Source organism: Lissotriton helveticus, chromosome 7 (assembly GCF_964261635.1).
Source record: "Lissotriton helveticus chromosome 7, aLisHel1.1, whole genome shotgun sequence".
NCBI lineage: Eukaryota > Metazoa > Chordata > Amphibia > Caudata > Salamandridae > Lissotriton > Lissotriton helveticus.
The window spans coordinates 380,823,327-380,844,921 of NC_136068.1; positions in this window are offsets into that span (position 1 = coordinate 380,823,327).

Below are 21,595 nucleotides of genomic sequence, written 5' to 3' on the forward strand. Positions count from 1 at the left end.
AATCTTTTACATTACGCAAGTGTCCGCAGAAAGCTTTAGTTACTGTGGTCCAAAGTATATTGAACAGAGCAAAAACATTCTATGTCTTAATAACGTCCATTGTCATTTCCTAATGCCAATCTTTACAGTTTAGTAAACAGATTGTTTACTTAATGTTTGATTATATATGTCATTTCAATTATCTCTGGGGGGGGTAATCATCCAGCGCTTTTCAACATATATCAATAAAATAAACAGCATCACTGGGAACCGTGCGTTTTACTGAACAGAAAAATAACATCAATTTTGATTACGTTTTAGAACTGATAAAATGACTTGTTAGGAGGACATGGATACATGTTGGATTTAACATCAAATTGTGTCGTCCAGTTTTCTTAATACAAGTATCAAATGTATGTTTTTCCCTTAACTGAATTTATAAATGCAAATGTTTTTGTTGCGCAACCCCAGGGAAAAAGGTACCACATTTACACTTTACATTAAAAAAAAGCATTAATTGTAACTGGTAAACTGTTCCTTGGACAGCCAATATAGACATCTGCTGTTTTGTAACATGCAAAAGAGTCTAAAATATTTAAGAGACATAAATAACATCCTGCTTATAAAGAACCCACAAAAGACAGCATTTCGTGAAAGTTGATGACATGGTAAAGCTGTCCACTAGAGATTTCCTTACTATGGCTAAGTTTAGGACTGAAAATAAAGTAAATGTGAATCCACTATGTATTTTGTAAAATGAAAAATAGCATGCAGCAGTTATGCACATAATTTTATTCTTGATTAATATATTTGTCAAACAAATTATATGTTGAAGATTTGTAAGATCCCAATATTAATATGCCAATAACAGCTTGTATTGCTGGGAATTAGAAAAGTGTAATGTAACTATTGAGGAACCAGAATTCGATCTGGGCCTAGTAAAACATGTAGTTAGTATTAGTAATTAGCGTGGTGTAGCTATTATGCAGATATAACGCTTCGAACACTAATATGCTGACATCCGAAACTGTTTAGGGACTCATATATACTTTATTGCACGTTATTTTAGCTTATACGTAAAACACAGTTTGACCCGACAAGTGTCATTTTGTGGCCTAGTCCGCATTCACCACTAACACGACCATTTCAATGTCAATGCTTGAGATCCATTCCCCTGTGAAATAGTTCAACTGTAGCAACCTGCTGTTTCTGCACGTTAGGCTTGTCAAGGTTATAGGTGGGGGTAGATTGGGCAAGCACATTCCAGGGGAGCGCTGTTAGGACTTTGTCGAAGTTAGCAGAAGGGAGTCACCCTCTCGACCTTGCTATAACGAGCTGAGCTATATCTGAGGGGTTTTGTGTTCCATATATGGTCTTTCCTCTGCACCAACCTGTACCAGCCTGTATTTTTCCATCTTAGGTAACGGCTTTGAAATGTAACAGTATATATGTGATGCGCTGATAATGTGCCAGCAGTCTTCTTGGCGGACTTCGTGGGGTTAGGTCGCAAGGAGCTCCTCTGGCAGAGTTTGTTTATTGTAATAAACGATTGGACCTTCTACACTGCCAACTGACTGATTATTAGTAATTAGTATATGGGCTATTTGTAAGTATGGCTCTATTTGGGTTGTGATTATTTCTTTGGTACTTCAGTTGGCGACTCCGCCGGGACTCCGCATTGAGGTCGTCCCTCTGTAATCAGAAAGGAACGGGACATTGGGAAGGGCGATCTTGATCGGGGGGGAAGGATCGACCGAAGAATTAGGGTCCGCTCCGCTCTCCCGATCGAGAGAGCCCCAGCTGCAAGTAACCCCACGCCGGAATCCTTCGGGTGTAACCCGAGAACGGACCACGTTGGTCCACAGGAATTGGCAGTGGAGAACGCTCAATCGGACCTGAGTGCACCAGGTGAGTGATTCGTCTTGTCTCATGTTGGATTTCCTTTGGATTTGAATTTGGTCTGGTGACTTGTGGTCACGGAGAACTCTAAAAGGGGGTCTGACGGGGTAGTATTGAGGCTGCACGGGTAGACGCTCCTGTTTTTGGATTTTGAAAATAACTAGATTGAGACCGGACGCCTTGGTGTGACTTGTGGAAGAAGTTCACACCTGGCCGGACTGCTCTCGGAAACGCCGGCGGCTGAGATTGGGTAGCACCCGGACAAATCTGGAGCTGCGCTTGAAAAAGCGGGCTTAGCCGGAATAGTTCGGGAGGTGAACCTTGAATGCTGTCGGATGGTCCGTAGGACGGTCTGTGGTTTTGAGGAACCTGTGTGGTTATCTCTAGTCAGTCTAAGGACAAGACTGTTTGATTTCTTTTGGATCTTCTTGAGATTTGGAAAGAGTTCTCCATAGGTGGGAATCGACGGTCTCCACCTCTTGTTTGAAAATCACGTTTGTTGTGTTGTTTTATGTCAATGTGAAATTGTAGTTGTTTTATTTGTGCAAGATTATGAGAGTGGAATTTAGTTCAGAACATGGCCATGTGTATGAGAGTGTTGTAAATAACATCTTTTTCTTTTCAGCTAGCAACATTTAGAATATATCAAGAAAAGCATGCCGTGTTTTAGTAAGCTATGCTTTGGTTGTATCTGCAAGAGGGGTACGAGACTAGATGAAAGCCAGCCGGCCCCTCCGAAGGGAAGTCCCAGCCATGATATGTATTGTAAGCATGGGATTGCTTCCATCTTATTCAATACCTTATGGCATAAATACACCAAAGACAACGTGGAGTTGCAGTGGCCGCTGACAGGCTCCTTTGATGAGAAAAAGATGCAGTATTTGCAAGACCGTCTGTTTGCTAAACGCAGCAGACAGGCCATGTTTGATGCCCTTAACATATGGCAGAAAGAGGCGAAACGGAGACGCATACGGTCCGAGAAATTACTGAAGATACAGCAAGGGCAGACTGTAACTCATAAAGCCATTGCGCATGATAAAAATAAGACCGAACAAAACATCGAGTATGCAGATAGACAGTTTAGGTTACAAGTAGACAGAAGTTATGTGACTCGAAATGAGGCAGAAGATGAAATAGAAGATTTATTTAATGTACGGCCCCCGCCCCCGTATGCGCCTCAGCGTGTATATCCCGCGCTGCCTCTCCAACCGGCCATAGCTCCCCTGGACTCCACCTCAGAGGCAGACGTATCTCTCATTTCCCTAGGCACTAATCGTGCCACTCCTACCTCATCGAGAGACACGGCTACTCTCCTCCCGGATATGCGGCAACCCCTGGCAACTTCCCGAGTGGTCCTAGCCGCCCGAGCCCCAATTGGACCTCTCAATCAGCTAGTACGACCCCCAAAGATAGGGAGCACCCACTGTCGGAAGAACATGGTGGTATGAAAGGTAGACGATTATTTACGAGAGCTTCCGTGGGATATGGTGAGAAAGAAGCGGTAGCGGATCAGGCGGCTAAATGGATGCGCAACAATATGTACACGGTGGCTGACTTGTGGAGTACCATAAAGGATCTCAAACCAGTTATGCAGCAACATGCCCTATATCAAATGTCTTGCTACCTTATAGAGGCCTGGGAACTATGCTTCCAGGATGGGATGGCACCTCAAATACTGTATAACATCCGACACTGGACGCATAGGTTCAATATGGACCCAGCAGAGGTGTATAAGAATGTCGACACATTAGTGAAATATCAAGGCAGAATGTTGATAAAAAGTCCCAATTGGACTTCCCAGCACCCCATGAGAGAAGTACACCCTATTTATCATCCCGAATTTCCTGAACTACGTGATAATGCTGACCAAGTCATAAGAGCTAGGGTAGACGCCCGGTTTCAGGAACAATGGGTGTACACTCCGTGGAAAAGGAGTGAGGTTCTTAACCCTTAAATCACAATTGCCTGACTCCCGCAAGAATCCCACCGCCTACTAAAAAGAGCTGACCGAAGCTGCAGCCTCAGCTGTAATGACGTTGGCAGATATCGAATTATTTTTCGGATTGTTGGTACCGGTCGACATATGGCGGCAAGTGCATGACACTGATCATGCTGCCGAGCTAGGGGGGACTTGGACTGAGTTGAAAGACTGGGACCGAGACCGTAAACCCGGTGATAAGACTTGGAATTAAATCACCACCTTGCCGGCGAAAATTATAGCTTACATGCATACACTGATTCCCCCACGGAAGGTTGACTGGGATAAATTGACAGCCTGTAGACAGAAGAAGGATGAGAGTGTTTCCGACTTCTTCACTCGGTTTGAGGGAGTTTTTATCGATTTTAGTGGACAGGATCTGGCAACGGAAGGTGGGGTCCGGTTATTCGTGAATAGGTTTGTAACCAATTTGGCACCCGAAATTTCTACACGATTACAGGCCGCCCAGAGTACCTGGACTACCTCTACCCCCTCCATAATACTGAGCATGGCCCAATATTATGAGCATAGGGAAAATGAAAGTAAGGATAAGGTGGAGAAAAAGGCTAATGATCTTAAGACTCGAGTATTGTTACAGCAAGTCGTTCGAGGACAAGGGGTAGGGAGAGGAGTCCGAGGGCCCGCATCCAGAGGGGTGGGGACAGGAAGAGGCACAGGCAGAGGCGCAGGCGTGGACCAAACGTTAGGGTTAAATCAGTGTGCTTATTGTAAACAGGAAGGACATTGGAAAGCTCAGTGTCCGTTACTGCTTGCCCAGAACGGAGCAGTTCGAGGACGAGGCCGTGGAAGGAGTGGCCCAGACCGGAGTGATATGCGTAGGGAAGAGGCGGCGCAAGGCAAGTCTGAACAGAACCATTTTGACCACCCCCAGGGTAGACCATATTATAATGAGGATTATGCATTTTGTGAACAGAATGGGTACGACCACCCATAGGATAGCCAGGGACAGAGTAGGGGCCAGGTGTCGATCCCAGTCAATCAGCAAGTACCCTATGTGAAAGGGGAATTGATGGGGACTTCTGAGAATTTTCTAATTGACACCGGAGCAATGAACAGTTCAGTTGCTCGATCATTGGTTCCAGGGGCGGCTCTGTCTGGGCAAAATAACGTATCTGTGGGATTTTCAGGAGTCCCAGTGGTAAGCCCCATCTCTAAACCTCCCCCCTTCACGATCGGTCCCGCTACTATTGAAACACCTTTCCTGTTGACTTCGCATTGTGGTGAGAATTTATTGGGTTTGGATATGTTGAAAAAGTTGAATGCAAAAATCTGTTGCTCCCCGGACGGTGTTTATTTGACCATACAACCCTACGCTGACAGTATGAAACAATGTTTTGCCAAAAATGAACCTCTCCCCCCCCGAGTTTGATCCCATCCCTGCCACATTATGGGCCACAGGGGATGCAGATGTCGGTAAGTTAGACATCCCACCCGTCCATATTACGATAAAAATGGGTGCGAAATTACCTCGTATACCCCAGTATAAGATTTCACCAGCTGATGAGGGAGCCTTGCTTTCGATCATTCAGGACTTAATTGATAAAGGGGTGGTTGAGGAATCAACTGCCAATGTTTGTAACAGCCCGATTCTCCCGATTTTGAAGAAATCACCCAAGTCAGGATCTCAGGGGAATATCGATGCATATCGGTTTGTGATCGATTTGCGGGAAGTCAATAAGATTGTAGTACCACAGTATCCTGTGGTGACTGACATCACCACTATACTTACCATGATCCCACCGACTGCCCAATATTTGTCAGTCATCGATCTGAAGAATGCTTTCTTCAGCATCCCTATTCATCCTGATAGCAGGCAGATCTTCGGATTCTCGTTATCTGGCCGAAGCTTTAGATTCTGTCGTGCACCTCAAGGCTATACTGAAAGTCCGAGCATCTATAGTCAGGCCCTTAAGGCTCTGTTGGATGATCTCGTCTTGCCTGACGGTAATGTGCTCCTGCAGTACGTGGAGGACTTGTTGATAGCGTCCGACACTGAGGAGGGCTGTAATGATGCCATGTTTAAATTGCTACACCATTTAGCGGCGAGGGGTAATAAGATGTCCTTGTCTAAGTTTCAATACTGTCGACAGGAGGTGACCTACCTAGGTCATCTACTGTCGAAGGAGGGTAGGCGTTTGACTCCTGAATGTATTACTACTATCTCTAACATGTCTGTCCCTTGCACCCAGCATGAAGTTTGTGTTTTTCTTGGCATCACCTCTTACTGTCGCCAATGGATACCTAATTTTTCTCTTCTTGCTAAACCTTTGTTGCATTTAACCACTAAAGATGTGCATGAACCCCTTCCCTGGACTGATGAATGCCAGCACTCTTTTGACTCTCTGAAATCTGCCCTTTGTTCTGCACCGTCTTGGGTACTCCTGATTACCGTAAACCTTTTGTACTATACGTGCATGAGGTCGACGGGTGCTCGCTTTCAGTGTTAATGCAAAAATTTGGTGGTAAGCAGAGACCTTGCACTTATTTGTCGGCCACATTGCATAATGTGGCTAGAGCACTTCCTAGCTATCTGCGGGCCACAGCAGCTGTAGCGGTGGCCATCCAACAGTCGGAAGGGCTTGTTCTAAATTCTAGCCTAACAGTGATGGTGCCGCATGCTGTGGATGTATTGCTAAATAAGACTAAGACACAGCATCTTACAAGTGCACGCCTTACTGGTTATGAATTGCCACTATTTGCTCCGCATATTACGATTATGCGATGTGCCACATTAAATCCTGCCACATTGCTACCACTCCCTTCGAATGAAAATACAACCGACGTACATGATTGTATATTTCGAACTGAAGAAGAAACGAAGGGTAGGATTGACCTTACAGATATTCCTTTATCTGACCCTCAGGGGGAGTTATATGTGGATGGGTCTTGTTTCAAGGTAGCAGATGGAACAACAACAGCTGCATATGCAATCACCACCTTGAAGACAGTAGTTGAGACATCTCGAGTGCCCCATCGATCAGCTCAGGCTGCTGAACTGGTGGCATTATTACGAGCTTGTAAACTAAGGGAAGGACTTGAAGTCAACATCTACACAGACAGCCAATACGCCTTTGGCGTGGCCCATAGTTTTGGGCGGCTGTGGAGGGAGCGGGGTTTCCCCACCTCCCATGGTCAGAAAATACAGAATGGCCCACTGGTGTTACGATTGCTCGATGCCCTAACATTGCCGAAAAAGCTAGCCATAATAAAATGTAGTGCCCATAAGGCAGTGGTGAACGAAGTGGGCGAGGGGAACGCTTTTGCAGATCAGATTGCTAAACAAACGGCTCAGTCCACGATGTCTACTATGTTTGTAACGTCTTCTGCAAGGTGGGTGGAAGAATCTGACTTGTTTGATAATACCATAGAAAGTGTGAGAGAATTACAGAAGGAACCCACCCCAGCTGAGTTGGAGCGGTGGGAAAAGGAAGTAGGAAACTAGATGAAAATAACTGTTGGATTGACTTGACGGAGAAACAAAGATGGCTGCTGCCCAATGCCCTGGTGCAAGCCGTTGTAACTATGGCCCACGGTCCAGCCCATGTAGGAGCAAAAGGAATTTGCGCTTTGTTAGACCCAGTATGGAATAACCCGAACATACAAAGGACGGCTGTCCGATTGGTCCAATACTGTATGGTCTGTTTGCAACACAATCCGGGGAAAGCAGAAAGTGTTTTGAGTGGAAGTTTTGCACCCCCAACCTTACCGTTTGAAGTACTCCAAATGGATTATATCCACATGGAGCGCGTCAACAACCTGAAATACGTTCTGGTAGTGGTTTGTGCCTTTAGTAAACGGGTTGAGGCCTATCCAACTAAAGAGAATACTGCTCTAGCTACAGCAAAGGGGGCACTTCCATGGGGCCCTTGTTAAACACATCTGCAATGGCTTACAGATACGACAGAAATTCCATGCAGCTCGACACCCCCAGTCAGCAGGGCTGGTAGAGAAATATAATGGGATTCTAAAACTTAAGATGGCAAAAATCCAAGAAAGTACTGGTTTAAAGTGGCCTGACAGCCTACCTTTAGCCCTCATGTGATTAAGAGTCACCCCTCATTCCCGTTCTGGTCTCTCTGTCCCTATGAGATTATCTTTGGGCGACCAGCTAACATATGGGGGGTACCTAGGCCACGATCCTTTTCTGATGTTGAATACCCTCTGTTGATTGATTACCTGTACACTTTGACTAAAGACCTTCGTTCTATTCATCAACAGGTAGCATCTGTACTGCAGCCTCCGCCAGAGGGTCCCGGACACCGATTGGAGCCTGGCCAGTGGGTACTGGTCAAGAAGTACGGGCGGGATACCAGCTTGGCCCCGAGGTGGTCCGAGCCACACCAAATCCTGCTCGCAACGCGGACGGCGGTAAAGGTGGATGGGAGGAAGCATTGGATTCATGCCTCCCATGTGAAAAGGCTGCCACTTCGGCTTCCTTATGACCAGCTGCAAGCTGGTGGAATTTTGACCCAGGAAACCGAGAGAGCCACTGCATTTGTTCCCTTTTCTGACGCCTGCGAAACAGAGCAAAGGCAAGAGGAGGGAGTGAGAGGATCGGACGAACCGGCCCCAGTTGAATCCGAAATTGTCCTTAATCCCGTTATTGATATCTCAACGAGCAGAGGTTCCGATGAAGGACAAGTACCTTCTTTGCTGTTTTCTGTTCAAGAAGTTCCGGGTCATGTGCGATACAACCTACGGCCAAGAAAACATCACGGTGCCTCAGACACCACTGATAGGAGATAGAGAAAGACTTGAATAGAAAGGGTTTGCTAGATCCCAAGTCTGAGATACTGAGCGAGACACTGGACCGAACCCGTTGAGAGCTGGAACTCTGTTTTTGTGCTCTGTTCAGAAAGAAAGACTGACCTGTAAACGGCCTGGTTGTACATCATATTCCTTTGAAAAGGACATTTGGTTTATTTTTTTTTAGACGAACGATAGGAGTCTGCCTGTGAGACTCTGATGGACACAGGGAGAAGAACCCTCTGGCAGGACGGACTGCTGTGCCCGAGTTTAGTTTTAGACTTTTAGTCAGGAATGTACCCTTTTGGTCCTGTTGTACTTGAAGAAGAACGTCCCATTGCACCGCGTCATTTGCCATTTTATGAGCCGATGTTCTCAACTTGGACCATGCGTGTAAAAATAGCCTTTGTGTTAGTAATAACTGTGATATTAGCCATCTTTATGAGTGTTTTCATATATCTAGAATATAAGTACCCCATGCAAGCTATGATGCCCTCTACCATTGCCCCGCCCGAGCATTTGATGTTCACCGTAGCACCGCATAAACAGAGGCATCGCCAGACTTATGCCAAGAATGTATTTGTAGAAATGCTCCAACAAACTCACAGTACTACTAATATGACTGATTGCTGGGTTTGTGGGCTCTTACCATAGGTAATGCATAAGCACGACTTGTTTCTCTCTCTGCCCTTGTCCTACTTAGGAAGCTGTGAAGCATGGTTTCACATGTTCTCTGCCATGTATAATCATTATGTAGAAAACCCCAAACAATACACAGAGAAGGACTACAGTATGATCCTAGCATACATTGAGACACACCAGGGATTTGACCCAGCTGGGAACGGGGGAGAGGGATCACTGGACCCCGATGCTTGTATGAATTTGTATACTGCTAATGAGAACAGTACTTGGCTACAGGACGAACTTTATGTCTTTGCTAATTTCAATGGTTCTCAGTATTTTCAGCATTTTTTTTGCCAGAAATGTCACTAGTGACCGCACTATGCCTGTCCCCATTTTGAATACTACCTCCGATTTCTGTGTTCAGGGTATGGGACATGTACAGGTTGGAAATAGCATTTGCAATTACACTTACAGATTGAAGATTTTCAGTAGCCCTCCATTGTTGACACCACCAAATGTGTATTTCGTTTGCGGGGGAAATGCTTACACCTGGTTACCGCGAGGGTGGTCGGGACAGTGTTACTTGTCCTTCTTGTACCCCCCGGTGTATATAGCACCATCAGACTACCATAAAACACACCAGCTACATAGTACGAAACCAGTTTCCATTAGACAGCGAAGACAGCTTGACATGACGGAAGTTGATCAGACTGACACCTCCCTGCAACAGTTCACAGACTTTGCGAAAGGATTGGTCCCTTTCTGGGGGCCGATCTTTAATAGTAGGGAAATAAAACGCTTGTCTAGGATAGTGGAAAATGTCATTAATATCACCACAGATATTATGACTAATATCACCGTAGAGCTTCAGGCCACGAGACTTGTTTCGCTCCAGAACCGGATGGTTCTTGACATCATCTTGGCTGATCGGGGAGGAGCATGTCGAGTGATCGGCAGCTCCTGCTGTGTTTACATTCCAGACTACGCTCCCACGGTCCATATGGCTTTCCAGAGATTACATCGCATTGCAGCGGAAATGCACACTGAGAATGGGTCCTGGTCCCTTTCTGGTTGGTTCTGGGGGTTATTGTCTACTTGGGGGTGGAAACTATTGATGATAGTCGCTGGAGCAGCCGGTATCATATTCACCTGCTGCCTCTGTATGCAGTGTGGCCCAGCTTGCTGTTCTTACTGCGCTACAAGAATGACAGCCATGTTCACCCCCTCGTCTGTCCCCACTAAGACTCAGATGCTCCAACAGGAGATTCGTGAGCTGATGGCCATTGATGAGGAAGTCTTCCAGGATTAGTACTTCCTATTAGTTAGCTTCATCACGCTAAAAGGAGGGTTTGAGGAACCTGAATTCGATCTGGGCCTAGTAAAACATGTAGTTAGTATTAGTAATTAGCGTGGTGTAGCTATTATGCAGATATAACGCTTCGAACACTAATATGCTGACATACGAAACTGTTTAGGGACTCACATATACTTTATTGCACGTTATTTTAGCTTATACGTAAAACACAGTTTGACCCGACAAGCGCCATTTTGTGGCCTAGTCCGCCTTCAGCATTCAGCACTAACACAACCATTTCAATGTCCATGCTTGAGATCCATTCCCCTGTGAAATAGTTCAACTGTAGAAACCTGCTGTTTCTGCACGTTAGGCTTGTCAAGGTTATAGGTGGGGGTAGATTGGGCAAGCACATTCCAGGGGAGCGCTGTTAGGACTTTGTCGAAGTTAGCAGAAGGGAGTCACCCTCTCGACCTTGCTATAACGAGCTGAGCTATATCTGAGGGGGTTTGCGTTCCATATATGGTCTTTCCTCTGCACCAACCTGTACCAGCCTGTATTTTTCCATCTTAGGTAATGACTTCGAAATGTAACAGTATATATGTGATGCGCTGATAATGTGCCAGCAGTCTTCTTGGTGGACCTCGTGGGGTTAGGTCGCAAGGAGCTCCTCTGGCAGAGTTTGTTTATTGTAATAAACGATTGGACCTTCTACACTGCCAACTGACTGATTATTGGTAATTAGTATATGGGCTATTTGTAAGTATAGCTCTATTTGGGTTGTGATTATTTCTTTGGTACTTCAGTATGGTGAATGCCAGGGAAAAAATGTGGGCAAAGGCTGCCTGTGTCTTAATTGAGTTTTGTAGTACTGCATTTACACAACTAGCAGGCTTAGTACACTTTAAACACAAACGTGTTTCAGCTCTTCTGCGACAAGCATTGTCACCTAGGTCTTTACCAGAGCAATTATTTAACGTAAAGCACATGAGAAGTATGTAACTGAAGAACAATATAAAGCGTAGCTTCTGTACTCTGCATCTTTTTATGAGATACTTGTTAAAAGTGGGAAAAATTACACATGGTTACTCAGAATTTGAAGCCGAATGCTCCCTTTGAGAAGCATATCAAATATTTTGCTATAAGTCTAGTATGGAATGCATGTTCTGAATGGCGTAAGTTTTCTAAGGTTAAAACGATAGCTGAGATGCCTGAGAATATTATTGATAGTAATTAATGGAGGTAAATTGAGATGTCCTACTTGTGCTCCTGCTTCAGAACATTTTTGAAAGCAGCATGGGGTTGGAGATGGAGAGGGTTTGAAGTGAAATAAAAAATGCTGAAAAGACTAACAAACCATTAGAATATGTTTTTTTTAATAGTAATATGCCTCTTAATACTTTGGTTTAGGATGTGGTTACTCTATGTCTTGTAATGTCTTCTGGACAGCAGTACTTCAGAATCATCAGTTGTAAATTGAAATGTCTCATTACGGGGCAAATGAAGGAAGCATAAAACGTGGATGAAATGTACTCCTTTGTAACCAAACCGTTTCTAGAGCATCATGAGAAGGACCACCAGCTTTTAAGGTTGGCGGTGAGTATTATTAAATAGAACCATAGGAAGAGTAATTTAGACTGAGGAGGCTGGACTGAAAATGATTATTACAATAAAACATGCATACCTTTTTATTTGATTGTAAAAGAGAAATAACTCAATTCCTTTCTTTAATGCAATGCTGCTTACAGCTGGTGTTAGATTAATGCTTTCTCTCTTGTAACATGGATGTGAAGGTAATCAGAAATATTTTAATATTAATATTATACATAAACCTTTTGGTGTATTGCTTACTGATTCGTGTCACTTTCAGGGTACTTTCTTGCTCATTTTCCCCTGTTCTCTCTCTGTCCCCTTCCCATTCTTTCTTCTGGCTCATGACAAGTGTAGATTCTATAATTTATCATGACTGCAATAAGATGGACATAGAAAATATTGTTCCTGTGATAGGGTTTTTTAATTTAGAAAATTCTGATAATCCTATGTGGTAAGAGAATATGCTAACTGCAATAGATGATGTGCAAGAGAATACAAATATATGAGGAACAGACCTTTGACCACCAGAGGTGGTGCATGCAAGGAATGTGTGAAGTTTGCATCAATAGCACCCCAAACAAACCTTTTGCTGTTAGAGTCAATCATTGAGATGAGCGAGGAATGCATCAGGAGAGGGAGCAACCAACATCATCATTACTTAAACCCTGCCCCTGCAGGCAAAGTCATTGTGAGTCTATAAGTTTAATGTGATATGCTTTTGTCAAACATTTTGTCTAGCGCTTTGTTAATTACCATTCCCAGGTACTAAAGGTTTCTCTGGACCCGTCTCACAGTGATAATATACTGTCTGTGTTTTACAGTGCAGTGTGATATGGGCAAGGCCTCATATTTGCTCTAATTAATATTATATAGCCAGAAAACCAGGAGAAGCATTAGATGGTTGATATCATTGCTGAGAGGGATTGTTCAGATGTGGTGGAATTTAGCAGTGTGTTATCCTCATAGAGGAACAGTTTAACAGGCCCTGGCTGGGACCCAGCAGAATGTCACAGTTACATTTTGTTACTGAGTTAACTTACCTGTGAGCCACACAACAGTGCAGGCTCCCATGTGTTTGATATATCTGTCCTTAACCAAGTTTGCCTCCCTACTCCCCCCCACCCTGCTGCATTCTATAAGCAATGCTGTACTCTCTACCTGTGCCCAGTATATCACCTCCTCTTTTCTCTGTGGCCCTCATGGATGTTCATGCTTGTGTAATGCATTATTTGGCTATCAATAATTTGGTGCTGATTTTCATACTCTTTCATCTAGGAATGAGGCCTAGTTAGCATTTACTTCAGTTCTGCAGACAAGCTTTCTGTTGTTTTCTTGATAACCAACATAATTCCTGCCAGTATTCAACTATGATGGGGCACAACCAAACCAAATGGAAAATTCCTGCTTTCCCTTTCCCACATTTAATGCATGACTCGACTGCCTCTGGAAATATCTTGAACACCACCCCCTTCCTGGGTCCCACCCATAGGAGGGACCTAGCAGGTAATCCAGCCCCTTGATTTGGAATAAAGGTAGGAGCTGTGTCCATAGACTTTAGATAATCTTGACTGAAACTTTGAAACGAAACTCTGGACCCTTCGACATCCCACTCGACGTGGAAGACTGAAGAATCTCCATTGTGGTCAAGGAGTGACCACCCTGTGCAAGCAGGCACCATCAAGCGCTCTACTGTTTGCTTTGTTGCAGCTCCCGCCAGAGCTCGAGCGACAGAGATCGACAAGAACCGGATTCCCAGACATCCAACAGCCCGATCCACAGCCACAGCAAAGCTGAGACCCGTGGAGGCGACGTGAGACGTGGGACCGGCCATCTTGGAAAGCCTGCGAAGTGCTTCCCGTGCAGCTCCCGAGGCACCCTCGAAGTTGTGCATTGGGGACTGAATTTACACCGCTGATCTGGTTGCTCCAGACTGGCCCTTGCCCCCCTGAAAAGGAGCAGCCCATCAGATCTTGCTGATCTGCACCAGAAGCCATCTTCGATTCCTGCGTGGGTTGCATTTGCCAAGGCCTGTTGACTCCAATCCGGAAGCCGACACCTCCGACAGCGAGAACCTTCGTGGGACAGTCCGTGTCCGACTCCTGGTCATCGTCGATGCCCCCGGGTCCACGTGGCAGCGGGGACAAGCTTCTCGACAACCACGTGATTGTGCCCGACATCGCCTGGTTCCTTCCTTGTTCCAACCTGGTCACTGGCTAGTGACCCAGACTCTGTCCCGTCTGCTTTCAGGTACTCTACATCTTCGATCCACCCTTGGATCCAACCGGACTCTTCTCTCCTGGCTGCCTGCAGCATCTTCATCTCCAGGCTCCATAGAACTCCACGACGAAACCCGACACACTTTGACACCTATGCACCCGCTTCCTGTGGGTGAGGTAACGAGAGTCCTCCGGTGCTCCTGTAGTGGTTCACACCTCTAGTGTCCTAGTTTAAAGTGGTTAAGTTCTAGTCCAGTTGGAAGACTTCTAAAACTGTAACTTTGTAACTTTTATGCACCATTGACTTTGCATTGGTGCACGCGTGTGCTTTAGACACTGCACCCGCATCCTGTGGGCCGCTCCCGTCCTAACTACAGCGATTCTCAAGGCCCTAGGCCTTACCATTGTGCCCTAGGCCTTACCATTGTTCGTGACGTGGTTCTTATACCACTATTTTAGTATATGGTTTAAGTGGCCACCGGCCCTATCCATAATTGTGCAATTTTTGTATGTTTAACTGTGCTTTTGTTTAAATGCTTGTGCCTCTGTCCTCATAAAGAGTACAGAGGATTATTCTAGTAATAAATACATATATTTTTATAATATATAACTTGTGTGGTGACCTTTCATTTGGTATTAAAAGGATTGCATATGGTAAAACAGCTGGCTTCACATGCCCTCTTGAGTTAAGTCTAAGACTGCTTAGGTCCATGCTACCCCTAGGATAGCTTGTCTATAAGGTTGACTTACAAGCACTCACCATAAGGGTTGTTTGGACTGATACAAGGTGCTCACTAGAATAGTGAACATCATACATCAGGCCAACTTCTCACATTGGTGTGCAGCGGTTGGGATTTGAGCTTGCTGTTGTTTTACCAATTGTAATCTTTGACAATATCATTTGAAAGATCACATTAAGTACCATGGGTACATATAAACACAGCTAAAATACTTAAGTTCTACTGAAATTAGTAGTTGTAGATCAAAGGACTTAGCACACCCTGACTACAACTCACTATCAAGGTTCTAGTAGGTAAACACATAGTGTAGGTAGGTGAATACACCCACACCTCACTAGTCATGTCTGGCACAGGTGAACAGTCAAGTTCTCTACCTGTGACAGGTGACCTTCCCAAGGCACCTTCCAGCTATGAAAAACTCAGCTTCAGAGACTTGAGTGCCTTGTGCACTTCAAGGGGGCTGAAAAGGGTCACAACCCTACCATCCCAATCCTGATACATGTCCTAGAGACAGCTGACCTAGAGAAGGCTTCCACAGACCCCTCAGATGCTACAGGAGAAGGAGTAACCCCCATAGATGATGAGACCATCACCCCAGAAGTAGAAGAGGATGAGGTGGATGAGGATCAAGATTCAGATGATCAGGGGGATAGCCAGGTCCAGGTCAGAAGGCTTAGCCAGGCTAACCTAAGCTTACATGGGAATGGAGAGGTGAACCACCTTTCCAGACCTAATAGTAGACTACTCCCTGGCAATAGAAGAGAGAGATCCCTTTCCAGGGAATCTAACCTTTCTAAAGCCTCAAGGGCTTCTCAAAGGGGAATGACTTCCCCTCAGAGAAAAGAGCATAAGGCTAGGATGAGAGCTGTCCAACTCCAGATAGAGAGAAGAGATAGCCCTAGCCCAAGCTAAACTTGCTTTAGCAAGGGAACAAAAATTGAGTGGATTAGATTCCACTGGTGGCAGCAATATCCAGAAGGATAAAGACAGGTCTTATGAACATAAAAACCTGAGTAAGATTGTGCCCCCCTACAAAGATGGGGATGACATCCACAGATGGATGACTGCTCTGGAGAGGCCCTGCATGGTACAGCAGGTTCCCCAAGATCAGTGGGCAGAAATCTTGTGGCTCTCCTTTTCTGAGAAAGGGAGAGATAAGCTCCTCACAGTTAGTCCTGGGGATGCTAAAAACTACACTGTCCTGAAGAGTGCTCTTATTGATGGGTTTGGCCTAACCACTGAGCAATACAGGTTGTTGTTCAGAGATACCCAAAAAGCTCAGACTCAGGACTGGACTGATTTTGTTGATTGTGCCACTAAAGCTCTGGAAGGTTGGTTACTGGGAAGTAAAGTTACAGACTATACAGGATTGTACAATCTAATAATGAGAGAACAGATCCTTAATAATAGCCAGAACCAGTTGCATCAACACCTGATTGACTCAGATCTGACCTCTCCCCAAGAATTGGGAAAGAAGGAAGACAAATGGGTCAGAACCAGGGTTAGGCAGAAACCCCAGAACCATGGAGGTGATCAGAAAAAGGCAGACCAGAAGGGTGGAGATCAAAAACAGGCCCTCAAAATACTTTTAATGAGGGGGGGGGGGTGCAATACCTGTAAATCAGTTTCACACTGGGGTAGTGAATGCACTAAGAAAGATACAGCCCCTACCACTGCAGCCACGAAGGCACCTGCACCCCCTAGTACAGTCAGCAGTGGCGGTGCACAACCCAAGGCTGTTGTGGGGTTAACCATGGGTACTGAGATGGATTCTGGCCTAGTCAGGATCCCTACTCAGGCTGTTCTGATCTGTGATGTGGACATGGCTATGTCCACTACTATGAGTCCCAATACTTTGGGCAAGTACAGGCAGACGCCTTTGATACATGATGAAGTGGCTCAGGCCTACAGGGACACATGTGCCAGTGTCACTATGGTGACACCTAACTTTGTGGACCCTGGACAACTTATACTAGGTGATAGTTACCTAGTGACCAGTGCTAGCAATGTCACTACCCATCATAGTGTGGCAGTTGTTAATTTCTCCTGGGGAGGGGTAACTGGCCTCAAAAGAGTTGTGGTGAGTGCAGACCTCCCAGTTGAATGTCTTTTGGGCAATGATCTAGAGGACTCAGTATGGTCAGAAGTGGAGTATAGGACTCATGCAGAGATGCTAGGTATTTCAGCACATGTCCTTGCTGTAACCAGGTCCCAGGCCAAGAAGTGCCTACCTGAACCTGTGCTGGATCTTGAAACTATAGACCAGACACAACCCAAGAGAAAGAGCAAGAGGGTTAAGGCAGTGCCTTCCACCTTGCCCCCGGTTGAGGATCAGCCCTCTCAGGAGGATGGTTCTGTGACCCAAGAGGAGACTGTCCTGGAAGAGCTTGAACCTGATCAGGTTGAGTTTCTGGGGACAGGGGGACCCTCAAGGGCAGATCTGGGGCAGGCTCAGTTAACTTGTCCTTCTCTTGAACCCCTCAGACAGCAGGCTGCTGCTGGGAAGGCTCAAGGTACCCATAAAGTATATTGGGATGATGGGCTCCTTTATTAAGAGGCTAGAGACCCCAAGCCTGGTGCTACCAGGAGGTTGGTCATACCTCTGCAATTTATGGGCTTCTAACCTTGGCCCATGAAATTCCTCTAGCAGGACACCTAGGCCAGAACAAGACTTGGGACAGGCTTGTACCTCACTTTCACTGGCCTCATATGTCAGAAGATACCAAGGAGTTTTGTCGCTCCTGTGACACCTGCCAAGCCAGTGGCAAGTCAGGTGGAACCACAAAGGCCCCCCTTATACCACTACCTGTGGTGGGGGTACCCTTTGAGAGAGTTGAGATAGACATTGTGGGCCCGTGGATCCCCAAACAGCATCTGGGCACAGATTTATACTGGTGGTAGTGGATCATGCCACCAGGTATCCAGAGGCAATTCCCCTGAGGACCACAACAGCTCCTGTTGTGGCAAGGGCCCTACTTGGAGTTTTCTCCAGAGTGGGCTTTCCAAATGAGGTACTTTCAGACAGAGGTACCAACTTCATGTCTGGATATTTGAAAGCAATGTGGAAAGAGTGTGGTGTTAACTATAAATTCACCACACCCTACCATCCACAGTGCAATGGGCTTGTTGAAAGGTTCAACAAGACCCTAAAAGGAATGATAAAAGGGTTACCTGAAAAGCTTAAACGAAGATGGGACATCCTTTTACCCTGCCTTCTGTTTGCTTACAGAGAGGTCCCACAAAAGGGGTTGGCTACAGCCCTTTTGAACTTTTGTTTGGGCACCCTGTAAGGGGACCCCTATGTCTTGTGAAAGAAGGATGGGAGTTACCTCTCAAAAAGCCTAAGCTTGACATAGTGGACTATGTACTTGTTCTCCGCTCCAGGAGGGCTGAATACATGGAGAAGGCTACCAAAAACCTTGAGGCCAGCCAAGAATTACAAAAAGCTTGGCATGACCAAAAGGCTGTGCTGACTGAGTATCAGCCAGGACAGAAGGTGTGGGTGTTGGAGCCAGTGGCCCCACCAGCTCTCCAAGACAAATGGTCTGGACCCCACACCATACTTGAGAAAAAGGGAGAGGTCACCTACTTGGTGGACCTTAGCACCCCTAGGAGCCCCCACAGGGTGCTCCATGTCAATAGATTGAAGGCACATGTGGGCAGGGCAGACATGGGCTTGCTCATGGCAACAGATGGGTAACAGGAGGAAGAGAGTGACCCTCTCCCAGACTTGTTATCCCAAAACCCTGATGGTGGTTCAGTGGATGGAGTAGCCTTGGCAGGCAGCCTCTCTGACCAGCAACAATGGGAATGCAGACAAGTTCTGCAAGCTCACAGACATATGTTTTCATTAACACCCAGTCAAACTAACTGGTGCACCCATGAGGTGGACACTGGTGACAGTCTGCCTGTGAAGAATAAAATCTACAGGCAACCTGACCATGTCAGGGATTGTATAAAGACTGAGGTGCAGAAAATGCTTGAACTTGGAGTAATTGAGCCATCAGAGAGCCCCTGGGCCAGCCCAGTAGTCCTTTTGCCAAAACCTCATACCCAAGATGGAAAGAGAGAAATGAGGTTCTGTCGGCCTATAGAGGTCTCAATGCTGTCACTAGGACAGATGCTCACCCCATTCCAAGAGCAGATGAGCTCATTGATAGATTGGCTTCTGCCAAATTTCTGGAGCACATTTGATTTGACAGCTGGCTATTGGCAAATCGGGTTAGCTGAGGAGTCCAAGGCCAAAACAGCTTTCTCAACCCCTGTAGGTCATTATCAGTTTGTGGTGATGCCCTTTGGTTTGAAGAATGCACCTGCCACTTTTCAAAGGTTGGTGAACCAAGTCCTTGCTGGGTTGGAGGACTTTTGTGCAGCTTATCTTGATGATATTGCTGTCTTCAGCTCCACCTGGGAGGATCACCTGATCCACCTGAAGAAGGTTTTAGAGGCCCTGCAAAAGGTAGGCCTGACTATCAAGGCCACAAAGTGCCAGATAGGGCAGAGTAAGGTTGTGTACCTGGGCCACCTTGTAGGTGGGGGTCAGGTTCAACCATTGGAGAGCAAGATCCAAGCCATACAGGACTGGGCTCCTCCAACCACCCAGACCCAGGTCAGAGCTTTCTTGGGCCTGACTGGGTACTACAGGAAATTTGTAAAGAATTATGGGTCCATTGTGACACCACTAAATGATCTGACATCAAGAAGATACCAAAAAAGGTTCAGTGGACAGTTAGCTGTCAAAAGGCATTTGATGACCTGAAGAAGGCCATGTGCTCTGCACCTATCCTAAAGAGTCCTGACTACTCCAAAGAGTTCATTGTCCAAACAGATGATTCTGAGTTGGGGGTGAGAGCTGTGCTTTCGCAACTTAATGTAGATGGTCAAGACCAGCCCATTGCTTTTATTAGCAGAAGGCTGACCCCTAGAGAGAAACGTTGGTCAGCCATTGAGAGGGAGGCCTTTGCTGTGGTTTGGGCCCTGAAGAAGTTGAGACCATACTTGTTTGGCACTCACTTCAAGATTCAGACCGACCATAAGCCCCTCTTGTGGCTAAATCAGACGAAGGGTGAAAATCTCAAACTGCTCAGGTGGTCCATTTCCCTACAGGGGATGGACTTTACAGTGGAGCACAGACCAGGGGCTGACTATGGCAATGCAGATGGTCTCTCCAGGTATTTCCACTTAGAACATGAAGACTTATCTGGTCAAGGTTAAGTTTAATGTCCCTGCGTTTGGGGGGAGGTTATGTAGGAGAGTAGGGTCTGCTTTCCTATGGTCACCCCAATTTTTGCTTTTTGCTTCACTGGTTTTCAACTTAATGTGGCTGTGGGCCTGCTAATCAGACCCACAGCCTGCTGTTCTATCTCTAAATTCACATCCATGTACTTTAGGTACATCACCAATTGGGATTGGGTCACCTTATGAGCCCCTGTACAGTGTACTATAGGTACCCAGGTCAGAGGTGCATCCAAGGCCTACCAGGGGCTGCAGCATATGTTTTGCCACCCCTGGCTGGCCATCCAAACAGACACAACTGGCTGATCACTCAGCTGGGGCAAGGTCGTGTAATCACCCCTTGCTTAGATATAGTATACCTATGTCTAAACCTATATCTGGACACATATACACCTATAAGTCACTCCTATGGCAGGCCTTAACAATCCTGGAAGCAGAGTGCTTGGTTTTATGTGAGATGTGCTCTAGCATGAGCTGAGCCTGTCTGCAGCTTTCGGAACCTAGTCCTTATAGCTGTTCCAGGGTATTGCCATAATATATACTCTTAGGTGCATTATAATCCTCGCGGTTATTGCTAACTTTGGTTTGGCTTTATCAAAACATGTTGTGTAAGGTGTCATACACTTTGGAATACTACACTCTCGCTAGTTCTGGCGACAGGGGTAGCATTCCACCCTTCTAGAGGGAGAAGACATGTTACTTTACTTAAACGCGGTTAAAACTAACCAGAGCCTCAGCATCACAAAATGGATGCTGCTGCCACAGACACGAGTCTGGCCTCCTGCTGCTGACCGAAACTACGGCAGTGGAGGCCTGGACAAAAGGTTTCCTGTCACAGGGAGGTGTTACACCACCCCAGACAGGAGATAGTGGATTGAGGCAGGCAGGCGAGAGAAACTAGACACTGCCTGGGGCACACAAGGTGTCCCATGCATAGCCCAGTTCAAACCGGTCCTGGGGCACTCCAGCCCCAGCTCTGGCACGAAACTGGACAAAGGGAAAGGGGTGTAACAACCCCCTTCCTGGGTCCCACCCATAGGAGAGACCTAGCAGGTAATCCAGCCCCTTGATTTGGAATAAAGGTAGGAGCTGTGTCCATAGACTTTAGATAATCCTGACTGAAACTTTGAAACGAAATTCTGGACCCTTCGACATCCCACTCGACGTGGAAGACTGAAGAGTCTCCCTTGTGGTCAAGTAGTGACCACCCTGTGCAAGCAGGCACCATCAAGCGCTCTACCATTTGCTTTGTTGCAGCTCCCGCCGGAGC